The sequence below is a fragment of the Coturnix japonica genome, chromosome 8 (assembly GCF_001577835.2).
Source record: "Coturnix japonica isolate 7356 chromosome 8, Coturnix japonica 2.1, whole genome shotgun sequence".
Classification (NCBI taxonomy): domain Eukaryota; kingdom Metazoa; phylum Chordata; class Aves; order Galliformes; family Phasianidae; genus Coturnix; species Coturnix japonica.
In genome coordinates, this window is record NC_029523.1 from 15,628,031 (window position 1) to 15,655,868 (window position 27,838).

Sequence of the window (27,838 nt, forward strand, 5' to 3'; positions counted from 1 at the left end):
TGTGGGGTAAGCAAATACCATAGAGAAGCTACCATGCAACCCTCACACGTTTTACCTTGCTGCTCTGAAAAGCCTTGGATCAAACCTGCACTTTTTTTTTCCCTTAAGAAAAGAAAAAAAAAGCTCATTTTAAATTATGCACAATGTGAAAATGCCTTCAAAAAGTGAACATATTTGTCTACAAGAGCCACAAGAATATATCTGTCTAAATGTGTGTGCAAAAGGAGAATGAACTGGTCAAAATAGATGTGTTCCACAGCTAGACTTAAGAAAAAAGAAAAAGATAATGCCTATTATGTGCAAACTATTTTACATTTCTACAGTTAGCAAATGTCAATAAATCCATGGCACATAAAAGGGCACTGCAACTCCAGCAGTTATTTGAATTCTATACTTTGTCAAATATATGTACCATTTAATTCAATAATCTTTACAAGCAATACTCACTGTGGCTTACAGTATGACACCTGACCTTTTGTTAATGTCAAATATCATTTTATTTTAGCATGGAAAATTATTATATTTCTATAAATATAACCATTATTCTTGGAAAAGATGTATTAAAGAAATTGAATAGGAAACTCTGATCAGCTAATCAATTATGTCACAAAATAGTGATTTTGTGCATAGTTGACATTTCTCTGAGTATCCTAAAAAGGCCCACATAGTGTAACGGTAAATGACAAACTGAAGGCAAAATTCTAGCTTTAATACTGTCCTGTTATCTGAGAATAGATTAAAAATAAAATTCTGTTTTGCTGATTGGTGAGAAGAATGTAGCATTAAGTTGTTTTTCCAGCCAAGCTAGATAATATCTCAGGCAATAGTTATACAACATGGGGTTTGGAACTTTTCTTAAAGACATTTAAGTACAATTTACAAAATACCTATTTAGCTGTGATAGATATCTCCAGTTCTGCCTTAAAAGCAAGCTAGCAGCAGGGGAGATAAAGAATTCAGTTCCACATCATTAGGAGATACAGAATTTTTTTTGCAGTACTAAGCAAATACACTTGCCGCTGAATGAAACAAATCAGGTAAGCCTAATTCTTTTCCTTGACCAGTGAATTCATGTGCATTACCTATCAATAGATGCTTGTCTTTTCATGTTGACAGTATAAATCTTGTTGATTCATGTGGCCATTTGTGTTAGAGGGATAGAATGGGCTAAAAAAAAAACAACTGAAAATACACGTGTACTTTATTTATATATGTAAATAGAAAGTGCTATCTTTCTACTGTTTAGCTGGCTTATACTGAACATTCTTGCACAGAGTTTTGTGCAATTGTCAATTCTTTGGGGATAGTCAAAGGCAGAATTTTGCACTATGGAAGAAAAACAAAATCTTTTTATTTATCATGTACCTCCAAGGGTGCTGCATGTGCCAGAAAATTATTCTTTAAATAGCAGTCTTCTTCACCTTTCATACTTGTCATTGACATTGTTTTCTTTATGAGGCAAAGTGTAGAAGGATACAACCCAGTCTTAGAGTGGCTCAGCAAGAGAGTAATACCAGATTTAGACTTTGTTTATGACATAGTTCTTCTATGAATATGCAAGCAAAAATCAAAAGACTCTCCTGCTTGCAAAAAAAGAATTCATTATGAAACCCCACAACAAACCTAATGAGAACTTTAACAATTCCTGATTCAAACATTATATTAGAGGACAAAAGAATAGCAGAGATGAATCAGTTGACTTACTAATGCATTAAATAAAGGATGCATCAGTTGTCTGAGATTATTTTGTAGTATTTCAAGAGGCATTTTAGGTTCTTCAGCTTTCCATATGTTATTTATAAGGAGAAAGATGGGTTAAAAACTGGGCATCAGAATACAGTTATTTGAAAGGGACTTTCACTCCCAGAAGTCTCTTTGCTAAAGATAACACAAGAGTCTACCACCTACAGTAATTTTTAAATATGAAACAGTGTCTGAAGAAGAGAGAATTTGCCAGAGACAGCATTTTACTACCACTTTTAGAGACTGCTAAATTTGGCCTGGACATTTTGCTCCTAGATATTCAATAATTGAAATGACCAACAGAGGCTATAGTTATAGCTTCAAAAAAACCCTATGTTACCTACTTGTAATTCATTGCTTGTTGCTTGGCTTCCCTTAAAAGTCAGCTCTTCATTTACTGTTGATATAAGCTTTTCTGTAAAGGCTGTGGAGAAGGTAATGTGACTTATGAACTTGCTTTAGAGGATATAGATAAAAGTCTTCTTCAAGATCTCTGTGAATTGGTTGGTGCTGTTTTCCATCGTATGAAGCTACTACACCAGAGCTTTGACAAAGGAAGGAGGTCACTGGAGTATGTTTTCAACTCATTTCAAATAAAATGAGCTATGTTAGCTCATACTCACCTTCGACATTCCATTAAGCTTTCCCAGATCATTTTGTCTGCAATGCAAAGAAATGTGTACCATAAACTCCTCCATAAGTAGAGACATGAGGATGGAAACTTCTGGCAAAAGAAGATGACAGACCACTGTGGGAAGAGCCACTTTCCACTGTTTGGTCAGGAATGCTTTTCCATGAAGACAAAGAAGACTGAGCACTACCTTTTATGCAAGTCAAACTAAAATGTAGCTTGAAGCTACTCAAAAGGACTTTATAAAGAGAGACACTAAGTGAAGAATCTTTAGCAAAAGTCAACAGCTGACAACCAGTTGATCATGGACAAACAGTTAATTCAGTGACAAAAAGTGAATACTTACCTCAAATTTTATTTACCTTAATGTATATTAATTTACCCTTATGTACCATAGTATAATCTGAAAGCAGGAAATCTACCAGCTTAATTGACTAATGTCTTTGAAAAAAAAACTAAAAACAAAACCCCTGAAAATACTCGGTAATAAATAACAAATGCAAAGATTTCCTAAGAAGTTCAACCACTTATCTCTGGCATTCTTTAGAAAAGTGCAAGGAATATCTGAGTATTATGTATGAGTTTATCCTCTGAACACCTTCAAAGGCAAGGAACAGAGTTTCCTGAATAGATAAAGAGCCCTGACCATCCTTGACCACAGACTACTGAACAGATGATGGTTGATGGTACAAGAGAGTCTTCAAACACAATCATATGCAAGCATTTCATTTCAAATCTATTAAAAAATCATCCTCTATTTCATTATTTATGATTTCTTAAAGATACAGTTTGGTCTCTATGTAACGTTTAAAAGTTTAATCATTTTGTAACTCACACAGGTCAAGTGAAGTAAGTGCTTGGGATTTCAGAGCTTATAAACCCAGTTATGAAAATTCCTGAGACTCACATATAATATTTGATGTTACACATGTTTTTCTTCCTCACAAAGTAGTGTATGCAGAACCAGATCTTTAGCCAGAAACAATAGCTAAGAATAAATCTAATGGCAATATGTAAGGGGCACTAATATTAAAGTACCATAATATGTACTATATGAGGATATTGTATATGTCATCTGTTCTTTTCAGTTGAAAATTTATCTCTTCTAATGTGAGAGAATGAAGTATAGAGTGAGATAAGAAAGCAAATATGACAGTGGAAGCCTGACTTATTTAGCTTAAAATGCATCAAAGCTTACTGCTTTGTTGAAGGAACATAACCCTGCTGGTGACAGCAATCATGACTTGACAGCGGATCAATCACAAGAGTTACAGGTTCTTTGCCCTCTTTCTGATATGTGACTGTTTTGGAAAACAGCATCTTTGATAATCATTTGTGGAACAACTTTTGGATTATCTCTAGTTACCCTTATTTTCCTAAACAAACATGAACATGCTTCATATTATTAGCCCCAGTTAGGGTAATAGCCTTGGTAAGAATGAGATGCAGAATAACCAAGGAGCTTTACTGTGTTTGGCAGTAAAGAAAAGCACCTTGAACAAACAGAATAAAACAACTAAAATGCTTACAGCTACCTGCAGCTGCACTGTGTGACTCTAATGGGAACAGTTTTACTGAATACAAGGAGTTTGCTTCACTCCTTGCAATTATTCTGTTTTTAGCCAGTAAAACTTTAATGAAATAGCATGTTCAGTTTCCCTGAAAACTTTGCAGACACTTGTTTAAAACTAGAATATCACCAGAGTGAGCCAGACCCCTTTTATCTGGCCATTGTTCATCCTGTAACTAAGTACATGCCTCCTGCATTAGGAAAATCTAAACTAGAAAAGATTGGAAAGATTATGCTTCAGAAAGTTTTGAAAGGATTTGCCAAGTTTGACATTTGCACCTGTGTAACATACAAAGGACAAAGTTTAGCCCTTAATATTATTTTATCCTAGTGGCATTTTAATATATCTTGGTTTGATTTTGCATCAACTCCTAACTCCTTAACAGTTTTAAATGTGGTTGTGAAATACCGCTGGGGTCACTGAACAATGCTAGCTAAACATCTAGAGTGTGATATTTGATTATAGCTAAGCTCCTCCAAAAGGCAAGAGGAATTCATGAGGATAATACTAGAGATGGAATTTTTTTAGGGTCTATATGGCTGCACATTCATATAGTTTTTAACATATATTTTAAGGATATTGATGCTAAAGAATAAATGCACCCACAAATAGAGACCCAAGATAAAGGCTAATGTGTAAATTGCTTTAAAAAGCGTAGTTACTGTAATTACATGGAGCATTTTACAAGCAACTAGGGACTGCTTTGGATAGATGACTTAAATGTAATTAGTATCTTGCACAGATTGCCCTTCTTTCACACCTCATGTTTCTGAAGTACAATTGTAAGGAAACCTGCTAGAATTGTGAGCCTTTATTATCACATTAGACCTCTCAACTCAGTTTTCAAAAGAATGACTTCCCCAGATCTTACAGAAGGTATAGGTCTGGGTCCTTTTGCTCAGGAGCATATGCCTTTCTCCTCATTTTTGGCCAACTTCATTTACCTATCCATTCTCGGGTTTACAATTACATGGAAGATTATGAATAAAATGCATAAAAAGTTGCATTGTTAATGTACCACCTGATAAAGGAGGCATGCATAACCCTTTGCACTCAGAGGACATACACACTTGTGCTAAACCCTTAATAGAATATGCCTCTGTTTTTCTTCAGGCTTTTTCTTTTTTTGTTTGTTTGTTCCTATGTGCTGTCAGAAAATTATCAGTTAAAAAAAGGGAGATCCAAGTGATCCATGCCTTTTAAAAAAGAAGGAAACAGAAAATAATTATATATGGTAAACATGAAAATTGATCTATCTGAAGACTCTGAAATTTGCAAGCAAGAAATCAATCAGTTTACCCCAAACAGATTAAAATCATGTATCATTGTTTTTAATGGTTCAAGATGCAAAGGTCTGAAAGTCTAAATCTTGATGATTACTTTTATTAAAATCCTGAGTATTGGAAGACATACAGTGGCTGTCTAGATTGATTACTATATTATCTGCTTTATGGAAAAATAATATTCTTGACTTACTGGTGTTTCTGGAATCCTCACTACTATGTCTAATAAATTTGGTCCCCGGAGTAAATTAAAAATTTCCTTCTTTTGAACTGTAGTGCACTTCAGGTTGGATTCTTAGCAATACTTGGACAATGCTTTGAAATCTGAGTTCTGGAGATCAATTTATAGCTGCTAAAGATTATGAAGAACTGCCCATTAAAACAATTAGTATTAGGCAAATAAGGACATTGTGTTTAGCCTGGATATTTATCAAGCAGACAGAGCACTTATTCCTGATGATTGAATGAAGGCCTGCTTGAACAGACTTATTAATCAGTTAGTGCTTGGTCTTAACCACCTGCCTCATTTAAACAGACAAACAAACCGACACCATACAACCCTTCAAACAAACAAACAAAACTCAATACTTACACTTTATACAGACATTAAAATTGCACTGTTTGACTAATAGCACTGGGAAATACCTGTGGTGAGATGCCATAGCCATGGGCCATACCACTGAAAGACAGTAAAAGCTCTAATATTAAAAAAATAATAATATATACATTTTTTTCCTAGAGAAATGCTTACATACACATTTTTAATTTAAGACTATGGACCTGATGGATAATACGTGTTTATTGTGTTTAGGTATACAAAAAGCTCAAGCAGATCACAATTGCTTTTCCTCAGATACAATTCTGCTGAATGGCAATAGTGTTATGATTAGAGAATCATAAAGCTGTAAACCCTGATACACAGAAATATTCAGTGTTTAAAAAGTTTTAAACTGGAACAAAGCCTAAAAATGTTCTTTGAAGTATTTCTTAATTAATTGTGGGTGCAAAAGCCACTTTTTGATTTAGCAAAATGAAAATATTTTGTGTTGTTTAAGATTGTGGTTTCAAAAACATGTCAACAAAAACCATTTCCATGAAAATTTGTTCTGAAAATACCAGTGTATTACCAGTTTCCCTCTTACATTCCTGAAGAAAACATCTGTTAAAATGACACCATTTTGTGGAATTTATCAGCACTGCCAGAACTACATTCTATAAAAGAAGATGGTTTCATCAAAGCTGTTCCAAGCAGCTTAGTTATTGAATCCACAGGGAGAAAAGCAAGCTTTACGTAGGTTCCAGTTACAAAGAGTCTACTGTTTGTTGGTAAGGGATCAGCATAACTAAAATGAAAAGGTATGGTTAAGACAAAAGTTTCTAAGGTTTGTGGTTCATTGTAGAACTTAATTTCTCTGGGAATTGTGTAAGAGCTGTTAAAGGTGGATTGCAGTTCAAGTTTAACAAGTATACTATTATTTTTTGTTCACTATTCAAACTGATATGAGTTTAAAATACGTTTTAACAGAAAATTATGAATTTGACCTCCGTATTTTATTGTGTGTAGAGGTTTTTATAGTACACAGAGCCTCATAAGGATAAATTCCTAGGAGATTTTTTCAAAAAGGAACAAATAATAGGAATACTATTTTCTTCTATGAATACTTACCCATAGAGAAATGAGGAAAAATAAAAAAAATATAAAGTACAGTACCTAGCTCTTTAGTCTTATAGCTGGGGATTCAAGCTACTAAAGTAATGCAAATAACAATAATAGTATGGGAGAAACCTTTCAAGTTTGAGTGTCTAACTGGCTTGATTTTCATAGGTTTAGACTTCTGAGTGCTCACAGCTTCCTTTGAAGTCAATTGAAAATGTGAATGTCAGCACACATTAAAATCAGACCACTAATTTACATGCTTAAACATGAAATTTAAATTCACAAATTCAAGTTTGGAAAAATTGGCTAAGGTGACTTTTCCTAGCATTCTTTGCAAAGCAGTGTCAGAAGTAGGAGATTCCTCATTTCCAATACATTCTCTTCACAAAGATTCCAACATACACACTATTGGCTAAATGAATCACAGGCACAGTGACAGATCTATACAGCCAAAGTAAGCTGATGTGGGCAGGGACTGCTGCAAGACATCACAGTCCAAAGCTTTGTCTGAGATACCACAAGAATAAGAGACATGCTCCTTCCTACTGGAGCAGTCTAATTGCAATAACAGCTGGTACAGTGTTGCTTCAGGGAAAAGTCTCAGAAGAGGTCTGGCCATTTTACATAAACTCGTCTGCTCTTCCGCTTGCTCATCACCTCCTACCACGTTACAGAGTAAACCCTTGCAAACCTGACTGGAATATCTGCATTATCTTCTAAAGAACTCCTATAGTTAAGCTTTATTTACACTTAGAAACTGTGCACTAGATTGTCCTGCCCACTGTCCTCTGCTGCCATGGAGAATGAGGAATTACATTTTTCTTTCTGTATAGAGGACTCTTTCTAGTTTTTACTGTGGAAATATTATTGACAGAAGAGCACCTATAGGGAGCATCTTCCCCATCAGCTGACAGTCACATACGACCACAGAATAGAAAGTATGTAACTTGATCCATATGACTTCATGGTTTTGAAGAGGTGGCCATACTTTTATTTTATGCCTGCAGCAAGAGCTGAGGTGTGATGATTTGGGCATATTGTGGATCCCAAATATTGAAATAATGATTAAAGCTGGTGAAACTTTTTTAGTACCCTAGACATAAAAAAAAGCCTATGGATCTGTCTACCTTAGTAGACAGTAGAAGCCAATTTGTAGTTTCAATTGTTAAATACTGAGGACACAGCGTATGCATCAAGCTTATTTGATGGTTGTTTCTAGCCTTGTGCTGTGATCTGAATGCACAACTGGTCAAATCGCACTAGAGAAATTCCTGAAACATATCTTCTGGTTTACAAATAGAGTGAACAAGGCTATTTCCAGATGTGTGCTGAAGCTCAGTCTTTTCAGATGATGGGAAGATCTACTTCAAGAGCACCCTATGAATTTACATACACCCTGGGGGAAGTACAACTTGTGCATGACTGTTGCTGGAGCATGGTATTTCAAAAGCCAATTTGTGTCAGGAGTCTGCCTACAGCATAACTCAGGTGACTAATCAACCAACTTGCCCCTATGAACCCCTGAGCATTTCCCAGAGGAAAGACAGAAGCTGGTTGTTACAGTGAGCTAAGCTTGGTTAAAGCAAAATGTTGTTTGACCCTTTTAATGATGAGGAACAGACACTACAATCTCAATCTTGAAAGAATGAAATAGTGGATTACTGTTACAGCTGTACTAAAGCTGCATGAACTTCAAATGATATTGTCAATAAGGAAAATTTGCCATGGTTCAATGTATTTTCTTTCCATTACATTTTGGGAGAGAAAGAGGCATATGGAGATCAGAAAAGAGTCAGCTTAAATTGTGACGTTTTAATTATAAGCAACCCCAAGACTCTATGTTTACAAAAGAAAGATTACCTACATGGTATTTGAAAACCATTGGGTGTAAGTTTATAGTGGTAACAGGCAAGTCTAATTTTCTTTCATACTTAAGATTTAATAGTTACAGAATGCTGCCCAAGGGAAAAAAAAGTGAATAAGTAGTAACTTGATATTTATTCTACACAGACGTGAAGAAAGCTTAAAGAAATATACAATGTCTGAAATACTGACATGTATAACTGTTTTAATTGTAATGTTGCTTTTCTAGTAGACTTTTCTATAATAGTAAAAGTTGAAATAGTTGCAAAACTTTCCAGTCAAAAAAGCAGACAAACAAACAAACAACCTCATCACTACCGAAAAGTGTTTTGAAAAGCTTATGATGGATTCATTAAATCTGCACCAACTTTGTACAGCCTTAAGTTGAGAACAGTGTGTTACCATTCTATATAAATTTTACTATCTTCCATAGGCCAGATTGCTTTCTAAATGCAGACTCCTTCCACTGCTGTTATACCTCTGTCCTGGAGAATATTACTGGAAAATCATGAGATGTTACCAGGTGTAGGTTTTACTCAATTTCAGAGACCCACAGCCCTGCTTCTTTGACTGCAATAAGCGAACAGAAATCTGATGAGATGAAGAGGGCACTAGTAGCAAGTCTAAAAGCTCCTCAGACCTTCTGGTAAACCCATGCCTGCAAAAACATTCCTGCAACATAAGCCGTGTTACTAATTTTCCCTTTTTACAGTGGGAAGTGGAGGCATTGTCAGTGTTTACCCAAAAACATTTATAGAATCATAGAATCATAGAATTACCCAGGTTGGAAAAGACCTCGAAGATCATCAAATTTAACCACAGCCTAACCATACAACCCTAACCCTAACAGCCCTCCACTAAATCATGCACCACATCCAAATGGTTTTTAAGCACATCTAGGGATGGTAACTCTACCACCTCCCTGGGGAGCCCATTCCAGTGCTTAACATCCAGGGAAGATTTAGAAGATTCATGGCAGGATCAATATGTGGAATGGAACATCAGCTTTGCTCTTAGGTAATCCTCACTTGCGTCAGGGCCTCACCTTAACACCAGACTTTGAGTGCCTGCCTGACTCATCACAGTTTCTTTAGCAGGCTAAAGATAAAGCCTGTATGGACCATTATTTTATTTTATTTTATTTTATTTTATTTTATTTTATTTTATTTTACTTTATTTTATTTTATTTTGTCTATTTTTACACCAAATTCTTTTCATTTCACCAATATTTGTAATCATAGCAAACATATTTGGCACCTCAGTTCCCCTTTTAGCACAAGATTTGTCTTTTGTGTTGCATTTATGCTGAATTAAACCACAAAAATGCTCAGTTGCATAGTTATCAACAACATAGTACTTCTTATTAGAGAGACAAAGAGGGAGTACATTGGAAAAAAAATCGTGAATCTCATTTCTGATCCTAATGAAGCAAGTAACCCATTATACCAAGGTTAATTTGTTGACTCATGATTTCCACTTATCCAATGATATACTGAATCATATGAACAAACCTCTACATCTAATCAGTTTTTTTTTATTGAATCCTGACCTTTTATACACCTTCTTCTTGATTATGAATGACAGTGACCTTTATCTAATTTAAAACACACATACTGATGCAAAAATATGCAAAGTACACATGTAAATTCTGAATTAAGATGAAGATGTGCATAATCTTCCGGGGAGAAATTGCTTTAGAGAGATGTTTATATTAGAGCCAATTGAGGGTATGTGGGGAGAAAAAGTGAATTAGTCAGAACTCAGATAGGCTTGGAGGAACAGCTGTGGAGATGCTAAAGTCTGTTTAGATTTTCTGAGCTTCTATTTAGAATCCTGAAATGTCAATATAAATATCATTTTTTATTAAGCTATTCAGCATTTTACAGCTTTCATGAAATGATCAAAATGCAATAAAGTCAGACAAAATACCTCTTCACCTATGATTTAGTAAGCTAAGCCTGCGTATTCCATTTATGTTTTTAAATAAGTAATATTCATTTTCTGCAACACAAAACCTGGGTCAAATTCACAACATCAAAAAAGCTGGCTGGTTCATTTTGCTATTTGTCTCATTAAAGAGGAATGCTGTGAGTATCATCTGGAGATGGTCTTTTCAGACCAGGATATAATTAGGTACTGCTGTAAATACTGAAAAATACATAAACAAATGAAACTGTGGAGTGACTTTAACATAGAAAGAACTCCTTAAATTTCCTTTTGCATTTCTCTGTTCATCACTAATGGGTCTGCACTGAAATTACAGAAGATGAATCCAGCCGTGGGCACAGTCTGAACTGCTGTGTAATCCTATAATCCACTCTCCCTTTTCACAAGTCATTCATTACTCTGAGTTGCAGTTAACCTAAGTTGTTCTTGCCTTGTTCTAGCCTTTCTCCTAAAATAAATAAATAAATATACGTACACAATAAATTTGCAAAACTCTGTGTAAAGACTGTCAAAGAAAAAATCTAACAAATGCACTCCTCTGAGAGTCTCAACCAAACAGTACCTGGCATTAGCATGTACTTTCATGATTAACAACAGGGGGTTGTCAGACTGCTATTTCTGAAATAAACAGATTTATCCTGACAGATAATCAGCAGTTTGCACTACTTAATACATGTTATCATCCACCACTGACATCATTACATTAAAAGCACACTTACTGTAATCTTCTGTAGGAAATTAAACAGGTTTTATGATACATATTTGATTGACTTTTGGGGGCACAAACTGGAGCCTGGGGGAGAGACTGGTACATTAGAGAGAAGGTACATATCAAACAAGACAGAGATGACCCTAATAAATTCCCTGCTGCATTTAGTTTTTCTTAATTAAAAATTTAAACCCAAATATACTGGATGTAAACCATGAGCAGCCTTTTGTAATATCATTGGCTGTCCCTCCTACTAACTGAGTTCTCTTCTGTTTCTGTGTCTGTCCTCCTGCCTGCTCCATATAAAAACCAGCCACATAATGCACTTGTGCAAGTCATCTGATCTTGTTATTTAGACACTTATTTTTGAGTTTGACTCAAAGAGCAAATGTCTATACTATTAGTGGATGACATTGGTCAGTGGTATTGGGCACCTACAGCATAATTTTCTGTCAAGCTCAATGCTTCTCTTAACTTTCAGGTGTCTGTGTGAACCTTCCCTCCCTTGAAAAAGGAAACACAGGGTTATCCTCAACTCACTGGAGATGAAGTGCAGAAGCTGCTAAAATTCTTACTAATGGAACAATTGGGTGTGCACTAGCACTGCAAACAACAGAAAATGTGGAACAATGTCTCTTACACATGGGGTCCCTTCAATGCTGCCTACTCACTCAGCTGTCGGTTTCTGCAGTTTGGAAACAATGTGGAAAACAAATTTTATCTAGAAAAACTGAATATCTCTCCCCTGTAGCCTCCAAGTGAACCATTGTTCTCTCAGCTGGAAAGGTGATGGGAATTATATACACACACTCTCGGATTCAATGGAGCAAATTTAAAATTTCTTTCCTTTGTTTAATATTAGGTTGTCAGTTAAGATTATACTATTATTGTTCTATAAACTTAGCACTAACCCAAAGACTAGGTAACAGTAATTGCACGGGTTCTTTTACTTGCCTTGAATCAGTGTTTCATTCTTTTCCCTAACACAGTTTCTTAGTCACAGGCTTTTCTGTAGAGGCAATTCAGATATCTATGTCTTGGCTCCAGTGGCCTGTTGCAACTAGATTTATTTCTCCAGTGGCAGACACTGCATCCCTTTTTCAGTTCTTTACCTCACATAAGATGCATTTGTCTCCTCTGCACTCCTCCTTCATAACTTGGTAGGAAGAGAAGTACAGAAGAATAGTCGGCTACCAAGGGATCCAGTTTTATCCATTCACATCCGTGCATTTTCATATAACATTCCAGCTAAGGTTAAAAAAACATTAAGTAAAAGAAAGAATAACCAACCAAACTAGCAGAATTAAGAAAGAAAGGAGGAGGAAGTCCTTTATATGATAAATGTAAGCTTTAAATAAATGCATGGCAACATCATGCAGACTTTAAATACATCTTAAATTCCCATGTACACTTTGTAGAGTTATTAAACCTAACCTTGAAGAAATGTTTATGGATTGGGTAAGCATCCCTTACCCTCATTTTCCCCTTTATTCCTCTCCGTAACATTTTCATCTCAGTTGTTAAAACTAATGCAGAATTTCACCACAGATCTTCTGCCTCAGATACACCGGACAAAACCTCAGCACCTGATACTCCAGTGCAGAATGGAGAAAGAAATGTTAATGTAGCCAAGCAATTTCAAAGGTTTTGTTAGTTTTGAAAGTGTTGAATTTCTGCTGACCCACATTCTGAGTATTTCTTGTACTCAGTGATGTTTGACGTTGTTTAGATTTTCATTTACATTAGATATTTTATGTCCAAAGGTCAAATGAACATAGCTTTTGAGTCAGATGCCTACTGGCTGCATTTCTTATAGTTATCTTTTCACACTGAGAGAAATAAAAAAAGTGGGAGACAGTTCAAGCTATCCCAAATAAACAGACAGAAGTAAAGCAACAATTACTTTTCCTGTGTGGACTGCTCTTGCTCATTTCTTCTCAAGAGATAACACTCTCTGACATAACGTCAGATAACCATGTTCAATGTTTCACAGACTTGCCATTTAAAGATTCATTTCCACTCCACTTATTTTCTTTGTATCTGCCCTTCTTTTGGTGCATTTCAGCTGGGAAAATTTTCATGCAGACTCCCCAGAACAGGTACCGGGGGAAGAGGGAAGCAAAAAGGTTCCAAAGTGGCTTAAAGCACCTCTAAGAAATGATAAAGGGAGTACGGTAGGACAGAAAAATAAAGTGCTCTCGTGAGAATAGTTGCTTGCATAAAACCCTCAACTGTTACTGAAACTTCAGTGGAGTTCCTGGGGAAGACAGATATATAAAGCCTCAGGTTAATTTCAGTCATTACCAAGCACTTTACATCTGCTGAAGAATTCCAAACATATAAAAGGATGTCAATCCAAATCTTCAGATCAAAATAAATAAATAAATAAATAAATAAACAAATAAATAAATAAATAAAGAGCAACTTGAAAAGCTGTCAGTAGGTGAGTTACAGATCTGATTCAGCTTTTAACCCCTAGAGGTATAAGCACGCTTTATCTGCGAAAGAAACGCAAGATCTGTACTCTGCAATGTTATATTTTAACAATGTACTCCACAAAACAAGGCAATGATAAAAAAGGACAATATGATATAATTGTGTATGGGATTTGATGAGAAGCTGTGGGGAATTTATTCTTTCTCTGCAGTTATAGGAAAAAAAAAAAACAATAAAAAAGCATTGACTGAGGATTTTGTTGACAAATAGATTTCCCATTTATAGCTGTGCATTTTCTCAAAGGCTTTATCACTCACTTTTTAGGATTCTCAAATTTTCTTCATTCTCTAGAATATTTTTAAGATATAGTTCAGCAAATGCATGACTGTAAAGAAGAAAGCAACTAAGAACTTTAAGAAGTTGGATGGAACTTATTAACAAGCTCTAGAGCATCCTTTAAAATGGTAATTTATCTTTTAAATTATCTTCCTTAAAACCATCAGAAAAGAACCTGAGGGGAGTATGAGTTCTGCACTGTGTACACCCACAAAGTGTACTGCATCCTATAGACCGCAGCAAGACATACTACAGTGGAGTGTAGGGTAACTTATCTTGGAGAGGTTTGACTGAGTTACTATAGCAATGGCATGTGTGCAGAGGAAGAAACACCAGTAGAAAAAAAGGTACTGACCATAAAAGGATACTGACAATTTTCTATAGAAAACTGTACCGAGTGGCCTAAAATGAAACATAAAGGTTCACTCCCTTGAGAGTTTCCAGAAAATCCAGTCAGAAGCTCAAATAATGTAAAGCATCTGATTCCTCCTCATTTATTTCAGTGATCAAGAAATTAAACTGAGTTATGTCAGGTGAACCTGGTGAACCTACTAGGAGAATCAAGTACATCATTTGGAAATAACTGTATGAAATGCTGATGATGACTCATGAAGGAATGCTTTTGTCCCTGTTATGCATTGGCCATTGGGTAAAAGGTGGAAAGGAAGCCGGAAATAACTGCATGCTGCTATAATATTTTATTCCATTTACAAAAAAATCTTCCTCAGAAAAACCTTTTTCTCTCTTTTCAAATCTCCAGTGGTGAGTCATCTAATTTCGTCACTGTGCATCACAAAACTCCACAGGGATCATCTTTACTTTCCAACTTTATCCTGGCCAGAGATTTAGTCAAACAAAAAATCCTGACTGTATATCCTTAAGTTCAGTCCTCTAAAATGTATTTCCCTCCTTTTTCCAAGTACTAAAGAAGTCTCTTTTAGAGTTTTGATGTTGTTGTTGTTGTTATTGTTGTCGTCATTGTTTTTTTCCTGGGGAGAGGCAGGATGCATTAAATACTCCTTTTCCTATAAATCCAGATTTCTTTGTGTGGAGCAGATTTCTAGCAAGAATATATTTATTCTTCTCTGTCTAGAAAGGATTCTAAAAGGTTACCTTTTAAACTTCTATATAAAAATATATAGGCTTATGCTCCCTAAGTAACATCAATTTACTTAAAATACTCTGCACTTGAAAGAGTTAATACAAATTCTAATTACAGGATAAGAAAGAAAGGTCAGAATCCACTTACATCATTGTGAAGGGATTTTATTACACACTGCTATAAAACATATTTCTTTTTTCAGTTGCCATCCTCACAGGGTAACCTGCATACCAATAGGATCTCCAAAATGCCATGAAGCAAGAGATATTTATCTGCTAAATTCTACGTACAGCAACCTAACAAATGCCAGAGAAAGAAAGATTGCCCTCTGCACAGCAATACTTGTGTAGATGTCTTCTTTATGCTAACAATGACAAGGCTCTCTAGGTTTGTACTGTACTCCAAAATCAGAATGCATTTTTTTCAAAAAGCAGACTGTATATCAAAGAAAAAAGATGCACGTTTGGGGCACTGAAATACTTTGTATAGGGTACAAGTACTCTCTCCTGAAGCAAGCTAGCTAAAAATATCTAAACCTGAAAGATAAAACTGAAAATATATGCCTCAGGTATTCTTGAAGAAATTAGGGTATGTTTGAGCACATCTATGTTTCTCTTTCTGTCCTTTCTGGTCACTAAATATTCATGTTGATTTCTGTCTAAAGATTCAGAGAGCTCTTTCTTGATTAACTTGGCTGTGTTAAGGAGAAAGTCAATAAAAAAGCTCCAGATCTAATAATTGTCATTTCTCAACTTCAGCTGTCTGAGAAAATAAACAAGAACTTTATTGTGGGACAAGCATAAATCAGAATAATTTTGAACTTTTTTTCACTGTATTTCTCTTCAGGTCCATTATTTGGAATTTATCACATTTGAAGTTGTTTTTGTAGTTACTTTAATCATTTGCATCCCCAAATTCTGACAGCCAATTCAAAGAAACATAGGTAAATAAATGTAAGAGTTACTATTTGCTTTCATAACACCAGCGCTGTCAGATGCATTACATCAGTATTTAGTGTTGTAGATGCTGAAAGTTAGAAAGTAAGTAATGAAGTAGTGCCTGACTTTCCTTTTCTTAAGGAGGCTTTTAGGAATCATATTCAAACAGTTGGTCTTGGGTTGCACTTTGCAAAGCGAGCACTGCCTCTCCAACCTCTCTAAACAATAGATATTAACACAGAACCATGAGGGTTCAATTTCACTACTTTTGCTGGCAGTCCTATTAACAATATGTTTATCTTGTGGGCTAAATTTATGACAGGCCCATTTGCAGTCTGGCCTGAAGTTTCCTTGTTTACAAAACTGCAAAGTAAAAGGTGACCTTTTTATTTCTGTTAAAAACCTTTCAACAGTTAGTTCTGCTCCAAAACCAGCACCTTAATAAGGGTTCAGGCCAGAAAGCCCTCCTGATGCTGTTTTCCTCTGGGGGGATACAGAGCACTGCATAAACTTACATGCACATTAGAAAATGTTTTAAAAAGAAAACACAAACTTGCATGAAGATTGAATTTGCAGATTAGAGAGCTGCTCTGCTAAGATCATACCTGCCATTACGGAAAGGAAAAGAAAATGTGTGCATGTGTGGAAGGGGGGTGAGGTGGAGGGGGGGGGGAGGGTATATAGCGGGTTATACAAACAGAAAAACAGCCGCTCTATCAGTTGCACCTATATACAAGTAACAAAAGCATTAGGCACCTGGCACAATTCTATTAGGACCTAATTCTGGCAACAATACACGTCATTACAGTGGGATCTGGTAATGAGAAAACACTGGAGGCATTACACGTCTTTAGAAGAAGCAGACTTCCTACCTTATTAAGACTGATAGAAGGTAAGTCCCCCTTTAAAGAAAGTTGTAAGTAAAACCAGGCAGCAGTTGCAGTAAATTGAGTCCTTTCAGTCACTGTGTACATGCAGCAGTTCTGCAATAAGGGAAAAATATAATGGGAGGAGCAGCTGTGAACGAGTGACCTCCTGAAGCTGAGTTCTCTTTGTGAATCAAGCACTGGGAGCCAGTGCCTCTGATTTGCATGGATTATCTCCACTTGAACAGATACATTTAAATTAACTGGCACAGGGGCACAGAGATTAAAAAAAAAAAGAAAAGAAAAAAAAAGTCGGGGGGAGTGGAAGGAAAAGTAAGTGAGTGAGGGAGGGAAGGAGAGCGGGAGCGAAGGAGAGCGGGGAGGAAGAGAGGAAGAGAGGAGAGCAGACGCTCAGTTGGATACGCAGCTCAGGCAGCGCTGTACCTCGGAAGAGCTACAGCTCCCTCTTCATGTCACTGCTGCGAGATGAGGAAAGCTGTCATTATGGCCGAGCTGGTAACAGATTTCCCCCACCTCCTCCCCCCAAATTCTGATGGTCCATTTGATCAGATTTCTATAAACACTTAATAACTCAGTCTGTCACGCAGTGCGGGTTTTATACTGCAAGTCTCAAATGCTTATAAATCTGGTAAAACCTGCTAAATGATTTTAAGCGTGGAAATATTTTGAATGGAGTAACTTGCACAAATTGAGATGGGATATTTGCAAGTGTCCCTTGACAGATTTATTATTTGTGAGTGTGCAAGTGTCTTTAAAATACATGCAAGCAGCACTGAAACTACTGTGCAGGAGGCAGAAGGTGGGGTTTGCGCCAGCCAGTGTTTCAACATTATCTAAAATCAATCAAGACAAAGAGAGACAAAAAATTTGCATTCAAACACTTCAGAATTTCTCCCTTATTAACATAAATATCACAAATATTACCTGTTGCACATTCCTGATTTGATTTAAATGCAGTACTTAAGCTGATTAGAGAAATATGACAATATGTTCAACCCTCTTGAACCTTGTCACGGGTTACTTAGATTTACCTATGCCCGTGACAGGGGAAGCCACCCCGTGGGGCGCCCCTGCTGGTGGCCGGGGCCCGAAAGAGGAGGGTGGGAGGAATTGTAGTCGGTGGATAAAACAGCCGGTACAATGTAAGGGGAGACTTTACGTATTTTTACTAAATATGATTCCGGGAGGTGAGATGCAATGAGACACGTAAGATATGGTCCTTATCTCTCTATCTCGAGCTAACAAATTGAACGAAACAGAGAGAGAGAGAGTCCCGAAACCCTTGAAGTATGGTGAAGTCTCCAGGCGACACGGCTGGAACACTGTGCTGCTCGGAGAAGTTCGAGAGAGAAGCAGGGCCCTCGTCTGGCTGGGAAGAGATTATAACAGGCGTCCTGGTCCCCGTGACTTGGATCATTAACCCTGGTTGTTTCTTGTGATAATGTAGTCTTCTTGCTGTGGACTGCAGATTCAATTATGAGATCGATGAGATGTGTTTATGACTGGAATACTGATACGCTTGATAGCAAAATTACAAACCATGATCATTTCTCTTGATTGGAGTGTGGAACCTCATGTGTGTGAGAGGTGACCCTATACTACACTCACTCACTAGTACACCTGCTATGTAAATTTGATAGCTAAACAGTAGAGTTACATGTACTTTATAATATAATGTTATCCTCCCCGGAGGAGTATAGATATCCCTAAAATACCACACATCAAACACACACATAGTATATTATTATATTTATTATATATATATTATTTGACTGCACATTCCCCACACAAAGCTTCACTTTGTGTACACACGAGTGTGCGCATCCTCTGCATTCCCCAAGTGCACCAGGTTCCTGGGCAAAGAAGTTCCAGGATAGTTTGCCTTCAAAGCGGAAGGACCCATACAGCTTTTCAATGTTCTTTACGATGTACAACAGGGACCTTATCTCTTTTAGCAGTGTGTAGGGGGGCTAGATTGACTAGGACCATCAGGATGTGACAAGATCCTCTAGTAATTCACGCAACAAGTGGCTTCTGCCAGATTCTTCTCCTCAGTGCGTTGAAACTGTTCGCCAGTACCCATATGCTTTCAACGTAGGGTTGGTCACAACCCATTGATGAGTCGTCTTCAATGTTACCAGAAGCTGGTGCAGTGGTAGGGAATATGATGAAATCAGTACTCAATGTGCAAGATGATCTTTGGCCAAGGTATTTATAAGGGAGATTTGTTAAAAAATGTGTCCCATTATGCAGATTATCTTTCTGGGGTGCATGTCCGCACAGGACTTGTTCTTAAGACCTAAATATGGTGTTTCGAGCATTGCCAGGGTACTGTAGGGTGCGGTATGTTCAAGCACCAGTGGTTTGCCTCTTACCAGTGGTGGAGGTACAATAACACTTACAGCTGCGTAGATCGTGGCAAAAGGTGATATAATCAACCTGGCAGCCTCATATTTATACTTTTGCCACCGCCCTCTCCAGAGATGTTTTCATCCTTTTTGGCTTGTTTAATTATGGCACTGTTTTTTCAAAATCATGATAATCTGCGCATAGCGTCCAATGGTTAAGTCACCCTCGTCTCTAGCCGCCCACTTATATTCGTCTCTTCTTGAATGACCTGAGGTCTCATGACCCTCGAGCTAGATAATTCACCTTATTCTGCAGTCCCAGTCATTGAGCCACCTAATTTTGGCAAGCTTTATTACTGATGTTGGTTTTGTTGTTCTTCAAGTAGCGACTTTTGGGCGACATGTGGATCACATGACGCACCTTTATAACATATTCTTTTGTTCGGGCAGCAATGTCCTTCCATAATTCAGTGGCCCAGACAGAGTTTACCTTTCCGTTGCCAGTTGTTTGTTCCTACCTCTGTAACCCCCATTTAAGGCAATTTGCCACCATCCATGAGTCAGTATAAGATACAGATTGGCCACTCTCCCGTTCAGCAACATTAAGGCCAGCTGACAGCTTTACCGTCTGCAAACTGGACTTGATTCTCCCTTACCTTCGGTGGGCCTCTGTCAACATGTCGTGTGGGTCCACACAGCAGCTTTCCATTTGCGATGCTTCCTACAATGCGACAATGATCGTCTGTGAATAGGCATATTTTTTTCATTTTCTGGTAATTCGTTGTATGGTGGGGCCTCTTTAGCACGTGATACTCTTCTGCTGGTGATTTTCAGAACCTTTAATCTTCAGGCCAGTCATGATTACTCTAGGATTCCCTGGAAACGATTGAGGTTTCCATTTCGCAGCTCGGCTGGTGTATCAGCGTAAATCACTTGCTCCAGGTGACATCGGTAGCATGATAGTGGAGGGAACCTGTCTTTGAACATCCAGTTAAGCACTGAGTCGAGCGTGCAAAAAGGAGCGTGTTATCAGTCCCGATACTTCGGAAGCAGCCCGAACCCCCTCATACGCGGCTTAAGTATTTCTCCTTCTCCAGTTGAGTGTAGCACTCTTCAGACTTATATGATCGACCTCCAGAATCCAGGGTCGGCCTCGGATCCTCTCCTGAGGCTCTTTTGCCAAACTTCCAGTGGGCTTTCTCTCCAGCAAGCAGTATAGAGATGTTCTTTACTTCTGTCCAGTTGTATGGCCCCAGAGCTACAGCTCGGCTATCTCTGTTTAATCCTGTTCAAACCTGCTTGCTGCTCAGGGCGCCAGTGCAAATAGTTCTTCTTCCGCTGTCACCTTGATAAGGGGGCTTACAATGAGGCTGTAGTTTGGAATGTGCATCCTCCAAAGCCCACTGACCCAGGAAAGATTTGTTCTTTCTTGCTAGTTGGTGGAGACATGGCAGTGATCTTTGTCGATCACAACTCTGTTGGGATGTGAAAGACGTACCATCTGCCCACTTTATACTAAGATGAATTTCTGGGCAGGTTCCTTTTACTTTGCTTCGCTTAATAGCAAAGCCGGCTTGTAAAGATTTGGCCATGACTCTGCTCTCCTTTGTGAAACTCTTCTGTGTATACCCCACTCAAAATGTCATCAATGTACTGCAGGGTTCAGGGAGCAGCACTTGTTCTAGTAAGTTTGCAACCATGGCCTGGTTGGGCTGGTGTTTCACCCTCGGCAAACGGTTGCAGTAGTAGACTGAAGGTGCGCCTCTCCAGTGGAAGGCAATGACTGTGTCTTACATTCTGCAGCCAAAGGAAATAGAGAAGAAGGGCATTGGCAATGGGGTCAAATGGTGGCATACATTTTGGCTGTTTTGACTCCATGGCTCGTACTGGATTCCAAAATGTCCGGCATTTATTGTTATGTATATTGGGTGTGGTGTGACTCATTCAGGCACGGTAGTCGACTGGTGCAGCGTCCGGTATTACTTCAACACTTTTGACGCACTGGCCATAGGCTGTTAAAGGTTGACTGATGTTTTTACTGAGGACTCCTGATTCTCAACTGGGAATCAAATGGAGAGGGCGGCGACGACACGCGAATCCCGTTTGGCGGGTGCGACTATGCTGCTGTCTTGTGACTGTTTTGTAGCAATCGGTGTACCGTCTGCTCTTTTACTCGTACAGCCCCACATACAGACGGGTTCTTTGAAATGGCAACAAACAGACCGCGTGCTTAATAGTTGTCCGAGACTGATCTAACAGCTACCAAAGCCATAGATTCCTCTAGATGCTTGAAAGGTGCCATATCATGAGGTACTCAAATAGCCAGTTATTGAGATGACCCCGGGCCGAGTAACAAAGGATGTTTTTGCCAGTCTTTGTGTTAAGGCTTATTTCAGCCTTCTCAGTCACAGTCAATTGAGAGCCCCAGTCATCAGAAATATGGATTGATTCTGTCCTTATGACTGGAGGCATTAGGCGTGCACTGTGCAACGCGGTAGTCCACCAGCGCCTTATATTCTGTTCGTTCTGAGCCATGGACGATCACACAGTTCCCAATAAACTCTATTATCGCTTTCCTCCCCTTGAACTGAGGCAGGGCCCTCTATGGGTTACTGTGTGACTGGAGCAACTCCACTGGTGTTGGTATGTCTATAGTTCTTTTTCACCCGTGCTCGTAGTGCAGAAGTGGCTGATATGCACTTTCCTCATGTTTCGTCCACGGTCACGTAGGTAGCTGCCACATGGAAACACGCGTGCAATCGTACTGTTGTTTCTTGCTCGAGCTGGAAGCGTGCTGCGTTGTTAACAGTGAGACTTTTGATGATGCAGGTGAGGAGTAGGAATGGAATACTTTGATCAGATCCTTCATTACTGGGTGGCGCCGTACGAGGATTGACCTCTCAGTTGCTTCTGATACTATTTAAAGGGATGATGAGTACGATTAGTTTGAAGATGGGAACATTCTTTGTACATTTCATCCTACTCGTTTTTCTAGCCGTGAGATGGCAGAAAAGGGGGCGGCCTGCAGTTGAGGGAGCTGCTGATCGGTGGTTTGAAGCATATAATCAGCTCAACACTCGGGCCATCTGTCCACGACCCCTTTAGAACCTGTTACCTACCTGAATGACTGTGCATTCCTTTGGTGGCTGTAATGTTGCTGATTTTGCTGAGCCACAAGTGTTCAGGATCGGCCCCATCTCTCATGGTCAAGTTCGCTTGGATGAGGGCTGGTAACACAGTTTCGCCATGGCCAACTTCCTCATAGCGCTGATACGTGCTTTTTGACGGTATTCCAACATAAATTTATAGGCTTCAAAGCATCCTTTATAGCCTTCCTGCTCTCACGGCTTCTAACGCCGCAGCGAACGAGTGGCAGCTCATCCGAACCATCTGCTAATCCTCTGTCATATCCGTGTTCTTGGCAATTGTTTTCCTCGTTGGCGAGGCTTGTCATTACCATTCTAAGAGACAAGCTGTTGGCATCGCCGTGTTCGCCGAGAGCCGAAGCAACAAGGCCAAGGATGACTTCTATCTGAGCGCGTGTTAACTCCTTTCTTGAGCGCTTGGATTTCAGTCACTTCAGAGTGCAATAGGTGCTTTCGTCCGTCATATCATTCTCTGTGCTTCATGCCTCTTGGTTTGTTGCCTTTGCTTTTTTCAGGTGTCTCCATGCCGGGCACTTGGTCTTGTGCAGCCCCCCTGTGCTTCTCTTCTTTTTCTGTTCTAGACGCGTGGACAACCCGTTCATTTCTTTCCTTCCACACGAGGGGCAACTGATATTGCTAGGATGCTCTCTGTGACTGATCAGAATTAACTTGGGCTTTGCATCTCAGATCGGAGAACTCTTCTCTCTCCAGATATATAGTATGAAACAAAGCAGGATCGGTAAATGGGGAGCAACCACTATTTAAGTTTACCTCCTTAGATCTCTGCCCAAATACTCACTTAATTTCTTAGGGTCCTTTAGGCTTCAACGTATGAAATCCCATGACAAACTGCGGGTCCCATGCTTCTAGGAGACTTTTCCTAACTTTTCTATGATGATGTTCTGGAGGATACTTCGCATAGAACGAATGCATAGGAACATATAGTGCATTCATTAATGTGATACATGGATGCAGTAGTATGAACCCTACCTCGTCAGTGTATTGAAAGGCGTTGGTAATCTGAGAGTAATAACCTAAATAAAAATTTGGGTTTTTGTAGCCTGATAGAATGAATTAAGTTCATGGTGGTCGTTGTATTTTTGTAAAGATTTGCCCCGTGTTCTGCTGTGGGATCAAAGGAAGCATCGACGTGTCGCTGGAGAACTGCTGGTTATACATTGTTAATGAGATTGCGCATGGTCAGATTCCTACATTTTGGGATGCAGCAAGTGTTCCTTTGTAGATACATTCTCACCACATCTCACGATTCGGTAATGTGTAATTGTGTAACGAGTGCCAAAAAATATACACCTGTGACATCATACCACACTTCAATAAAAGGTGACCTATGAGGCGAAGTGTCTCCCATCAGTTTATCGCGAATCTTACCACACTATCTGTAGGTTCTATATCTCCTGCACTGCATTTCACCACAACAAGATCCAAGATTGCAAATAGGGTGTCTTATATATGTTAGAGCGCAATACTTGTCAAAGAAGATCAAAACCAATTGCGTTTTTCAATCCCTTATAACAGAGCAAAATGGGAATGTAAGAGTGGATTCAATATCTGGCAGTGCCATCTGTAAATGTACAGGGTCAGAAGCTAGCTAGCTTGCTCTATGGGAGAAAGATAATCCCTTTGTATTTTACTAAACCTAGTATTAAAGTTAGAATAGATGTTGCTTGAAAGAGATTTGTACATACTGCAACATCCTTAAGTTGAAAATGGGTTCTTGTTGTAATTTACACCTCTCAATAGTTCACGAATCTCATAAGTGAGTAGAGATCAGAGGCTACGGAGATAAGATAACACTTCATACGTTGCTCCATGATCGGAAGCTTATTAATGAATGCATATTTTGCTTCGTTTATGGCGGAGTCTCCTCCAGAACACCAGACGAAATGAGGCTTTCAGGAGTAAAGAGAGAGTTGGTTGAAAAGGCTTATGAGACAGAAGGCGCTATGAATATGGACCAAGGGCATTTCTCCCATCCAAAAAATCGTGTCAACGGGAGCTTATCTCTTTAGATTTACTTTAGAAGCTAGCCTTCGTGACAGGGGAAGAGGACTCCCCGACCCCAGGTGTGGTCCCCTATCGCGGGCGGCAGTAATATCGGAGGGGAAAAACGGTGACTGTGGGATACCCAAAACAGCGACAATCTACTCAAAGGAGGAAAAACTTATATGGACTTTAGCTGCAATAATAATGTGAACGTAAGCTAATTAATGCAGAGATCAAAAGATATACAGGAGAGTAAAACTCATATTATGTGGTAGGTTTGGGATTGAGCGCTATACAAATTGAATCGGACCATACGTGACAACAGAGTAGAGAGAGAGTTCGCGCCCGATAATACCGAGAGGCTCTACTGTGAAAATTTCTAATAAAGCGCCGTAAATCATGCTGGAGAAGCAAAGAACGAGCTTCCCCTCTTCGATATTGCATTCAAGCCCAATATATCCGAGAGTTCGAGAGAAGAAGCAGGGCACTCCAGCCATAGGGTAACTCTGATCGGGAGATCTAGATAGATCATATAGTAGCAATATCAGTAGCCCGCAGCGTTCCTGGTCCTACGTACTTTCAGTTAACCCCTGGTTGTTTTCTCTTCCCCTTGGGGAAACAAAAAGAAAAATATGTTAAGTCTTCTTTTGTGGACTGCAAATTCAAGTAGAAGTATCCATACTTTACATGATGTTATGAATGTGGAAGTACTGGAGAGCTCGATAGAGCAAAAGTTCAAACGCATCAATCCAAGAGGAAGCGATTCTAAATTTTTGTTTCTTTTGTTTAGAGTAACTTCAAGTAACTTACTTTTATACACCTTTTTTTTTTTTTTTTTGTTTTGTTTTTTAAGTTGGATAAATGAGTATATAACTTGCTACTCTTTTTTGGCTTAATTTCACAGAAACTGCAGTAGCTGTTTTCTATTCTAGGGTGTATGGCAGTCTCTGGAGAGACTGGTTATTTCTTGTGTGTCCCCTGGCTAAGGGCTGGAGGTAGCAGGAAGGAATGAAGCAATGAATTAATATTGTGGTGATTTTCAAGTTGAAAGAGCAGCATTTTGCACATTATTTGGATATTAACAAAAATTTCTTCTCAAGAAAGGTGAATATGAACTGGCACAGGTGGAGCTGGTGGAGTAGTGACCTGGAGGCAATCAAGAACTTTGGAGATGTGGCATTGAGGGGCACAGTGGGGATGGGTTGGACCTGATGAACTTAATGATCCTTTCCAACCTTAATGATTCTGTAATGTAGACTTTTGTGATCTTTCACATATAGTCATACTACTTGGAAATTATCACAAAAGTTAGGAATGGAAGGTAGTGGAGCCATTGTCCCTGGCAATGATCAAAAGGCATTTGGATGAGGAGCCCTGAGATATGGCTTAGCATCTTGTGGTAGCAACAGTAATGAGATGATGGTTGGACTGGATGATCTTGTAGATCCTTTCCAACCTTGTGATTCTATGAAAGCAAAGCAGAACAGCTGATCACACGTTGCCACATTCAGCAGTCAAAAATATGAAGGAATATGATACCTACTCATTGAGAAATAGCATCTGGTGAGATTTGGTGGGACAAATTATCCTGTATTGGCAGTTGAAACAGTTCAGCTGAACTCTGGCTTGTAGGAATCTTGTCTTCTGCAAAATACTGCTTGTTCAGAGATCAATAACCTGAAACTGTAAAGACAACAAGGGCTAAACTCTGTCTCCAGCTCATCTGCAAATTGAGTTCAGTCCAACAAACATTTGTTGTGTATCCATTCCTGAGCCACATTTCTGAGGTTAAAGCTTATGGAGTTTTCTCTGCAGGATCCCAACATTTACTTATAATGCAGATTCCAAAATGATGTCTCTGCCTGAACAGAATATATGGTAAGTACTATACTTAATCTAGTCATGAGAAATTGCTTCTTGGAAATAATCACATTTACAGTAAAATTTGCTGCAGATAAATGATCACATAGATATTGGACAAAGTAGAGGAGAATATATTTGGATTTTGTAATAAATGTGATGTGACACAGTTATTGGTGTCTGCCTGAGCCCCATAAACAAATGCTTCCTCTGAGAAATGTGCTCAGTTTACTGGACAAGGTTTGGAAGTTTAATTGTTTTATTATTAGGATGAGAGAATCCTTGAACCACACTGTACATCTGAATATTTACCTGGGTAACACGTAACCTACATGAAACCCCATCCATCTCTGTGCACTCTCTAGAACTTCACAACATGTTCTTTGGTCATATCTTACTTGTATGCTGGACCACAAATTTTATTTCTTATTTTCATTATTATTACTATTATTATTTTTTCCCCAAATAACTGCTCATCAGGTAATAACATTAATTTGACTCCCACAGAGCACTGAGAAGTCAAGTGTTAATGTCAAACCTGTATATAGCTGCATCCTGATTGAGGACTTTGAAAAATATGGTCTGTGAACCAAATTTGCTCCTTTTTCTCTTTACTCCCTTGATATGCTCATCAGCATTTTAGAATGCCAAGCTGATAATGGCACAATAAGTCTGTACCCAAAACTCATATGCCCACACACAGAGAGAAATAACGAAAATAGAGGGGGACTTTCACCTTAAAAGTACAGTGAGAGGAAATGCCTATGTAAGGAATCAAGGCAGTTGTGGATGGTAAATGACAATATGGAGAATATGAACTGATTGTGGAAACTGGGGAATGTGTCTTATTCTCTGGAAATATTTGTATGCCTGAAGTGTCATCTGCTAAAATTCACAAAGAGAAGACCTTAAGAGAGATGTGGCTGGAGGCAATGTTGAATGAAGACATGGATTTGGGAAAAAGGTGTAAGAGAAAGCAAACTGAATGGGGCAACTGGGGATTTACAGACCCTTGTTGAGTGAGAGGAAATGAGAGAAAAAAATCAAGCAGGAAACAGGGAGATAGAGAAAAGTTAAAAAATATGTTTGCCATCTGGGAGACTAGAAAAATACAACAGACAAAACCAAAACAGAAGGTAGAAAAAAAGTGAAAAAGTTAATTCTAGGAAAGAGTGCTGGAGACTACAAACTAAAGATGAGTAAGAATGATAGATTAGTTTGCGAGGAAAAAGAACAAAATGCAGGATAATTTGTGAACAGAGGGTAAAGTAAATTAAAAAGAGAAAAATTAATGCCTACATGCATTGAGAGTCTCTTAAAGAGAAACAATGAATACAGGAAAATCCTATTCTGTATATATTAATACAATATATATAT

At 38.4% G+C, this 27,838-nt stretch overlaps 1 protein-coding gene across 1 annotated transcript in view; it reads right to left on the reverse strand.

Annotated features, from left to right (window-relative positions):
* The window catches only part of ADGRL2 (adhesion G protein-coupled receptor L2), a 376,420-nt gene extending 359,137 nt beyond the window's left edge, over positions 1-17,283 (reverse strand). Inside the window, exon 1 of the mRNA XM_032446397.1 lies at positions 17,089-17,283. The gene's annotated coding sequence lies outside the window, so the exon portion shown is untranslated. The remainder of the gene's footprint in view (positions 1-17,088) is intronic.
* Positions 17,284-27,838: the final 10,555 nt, after the last annotated feature.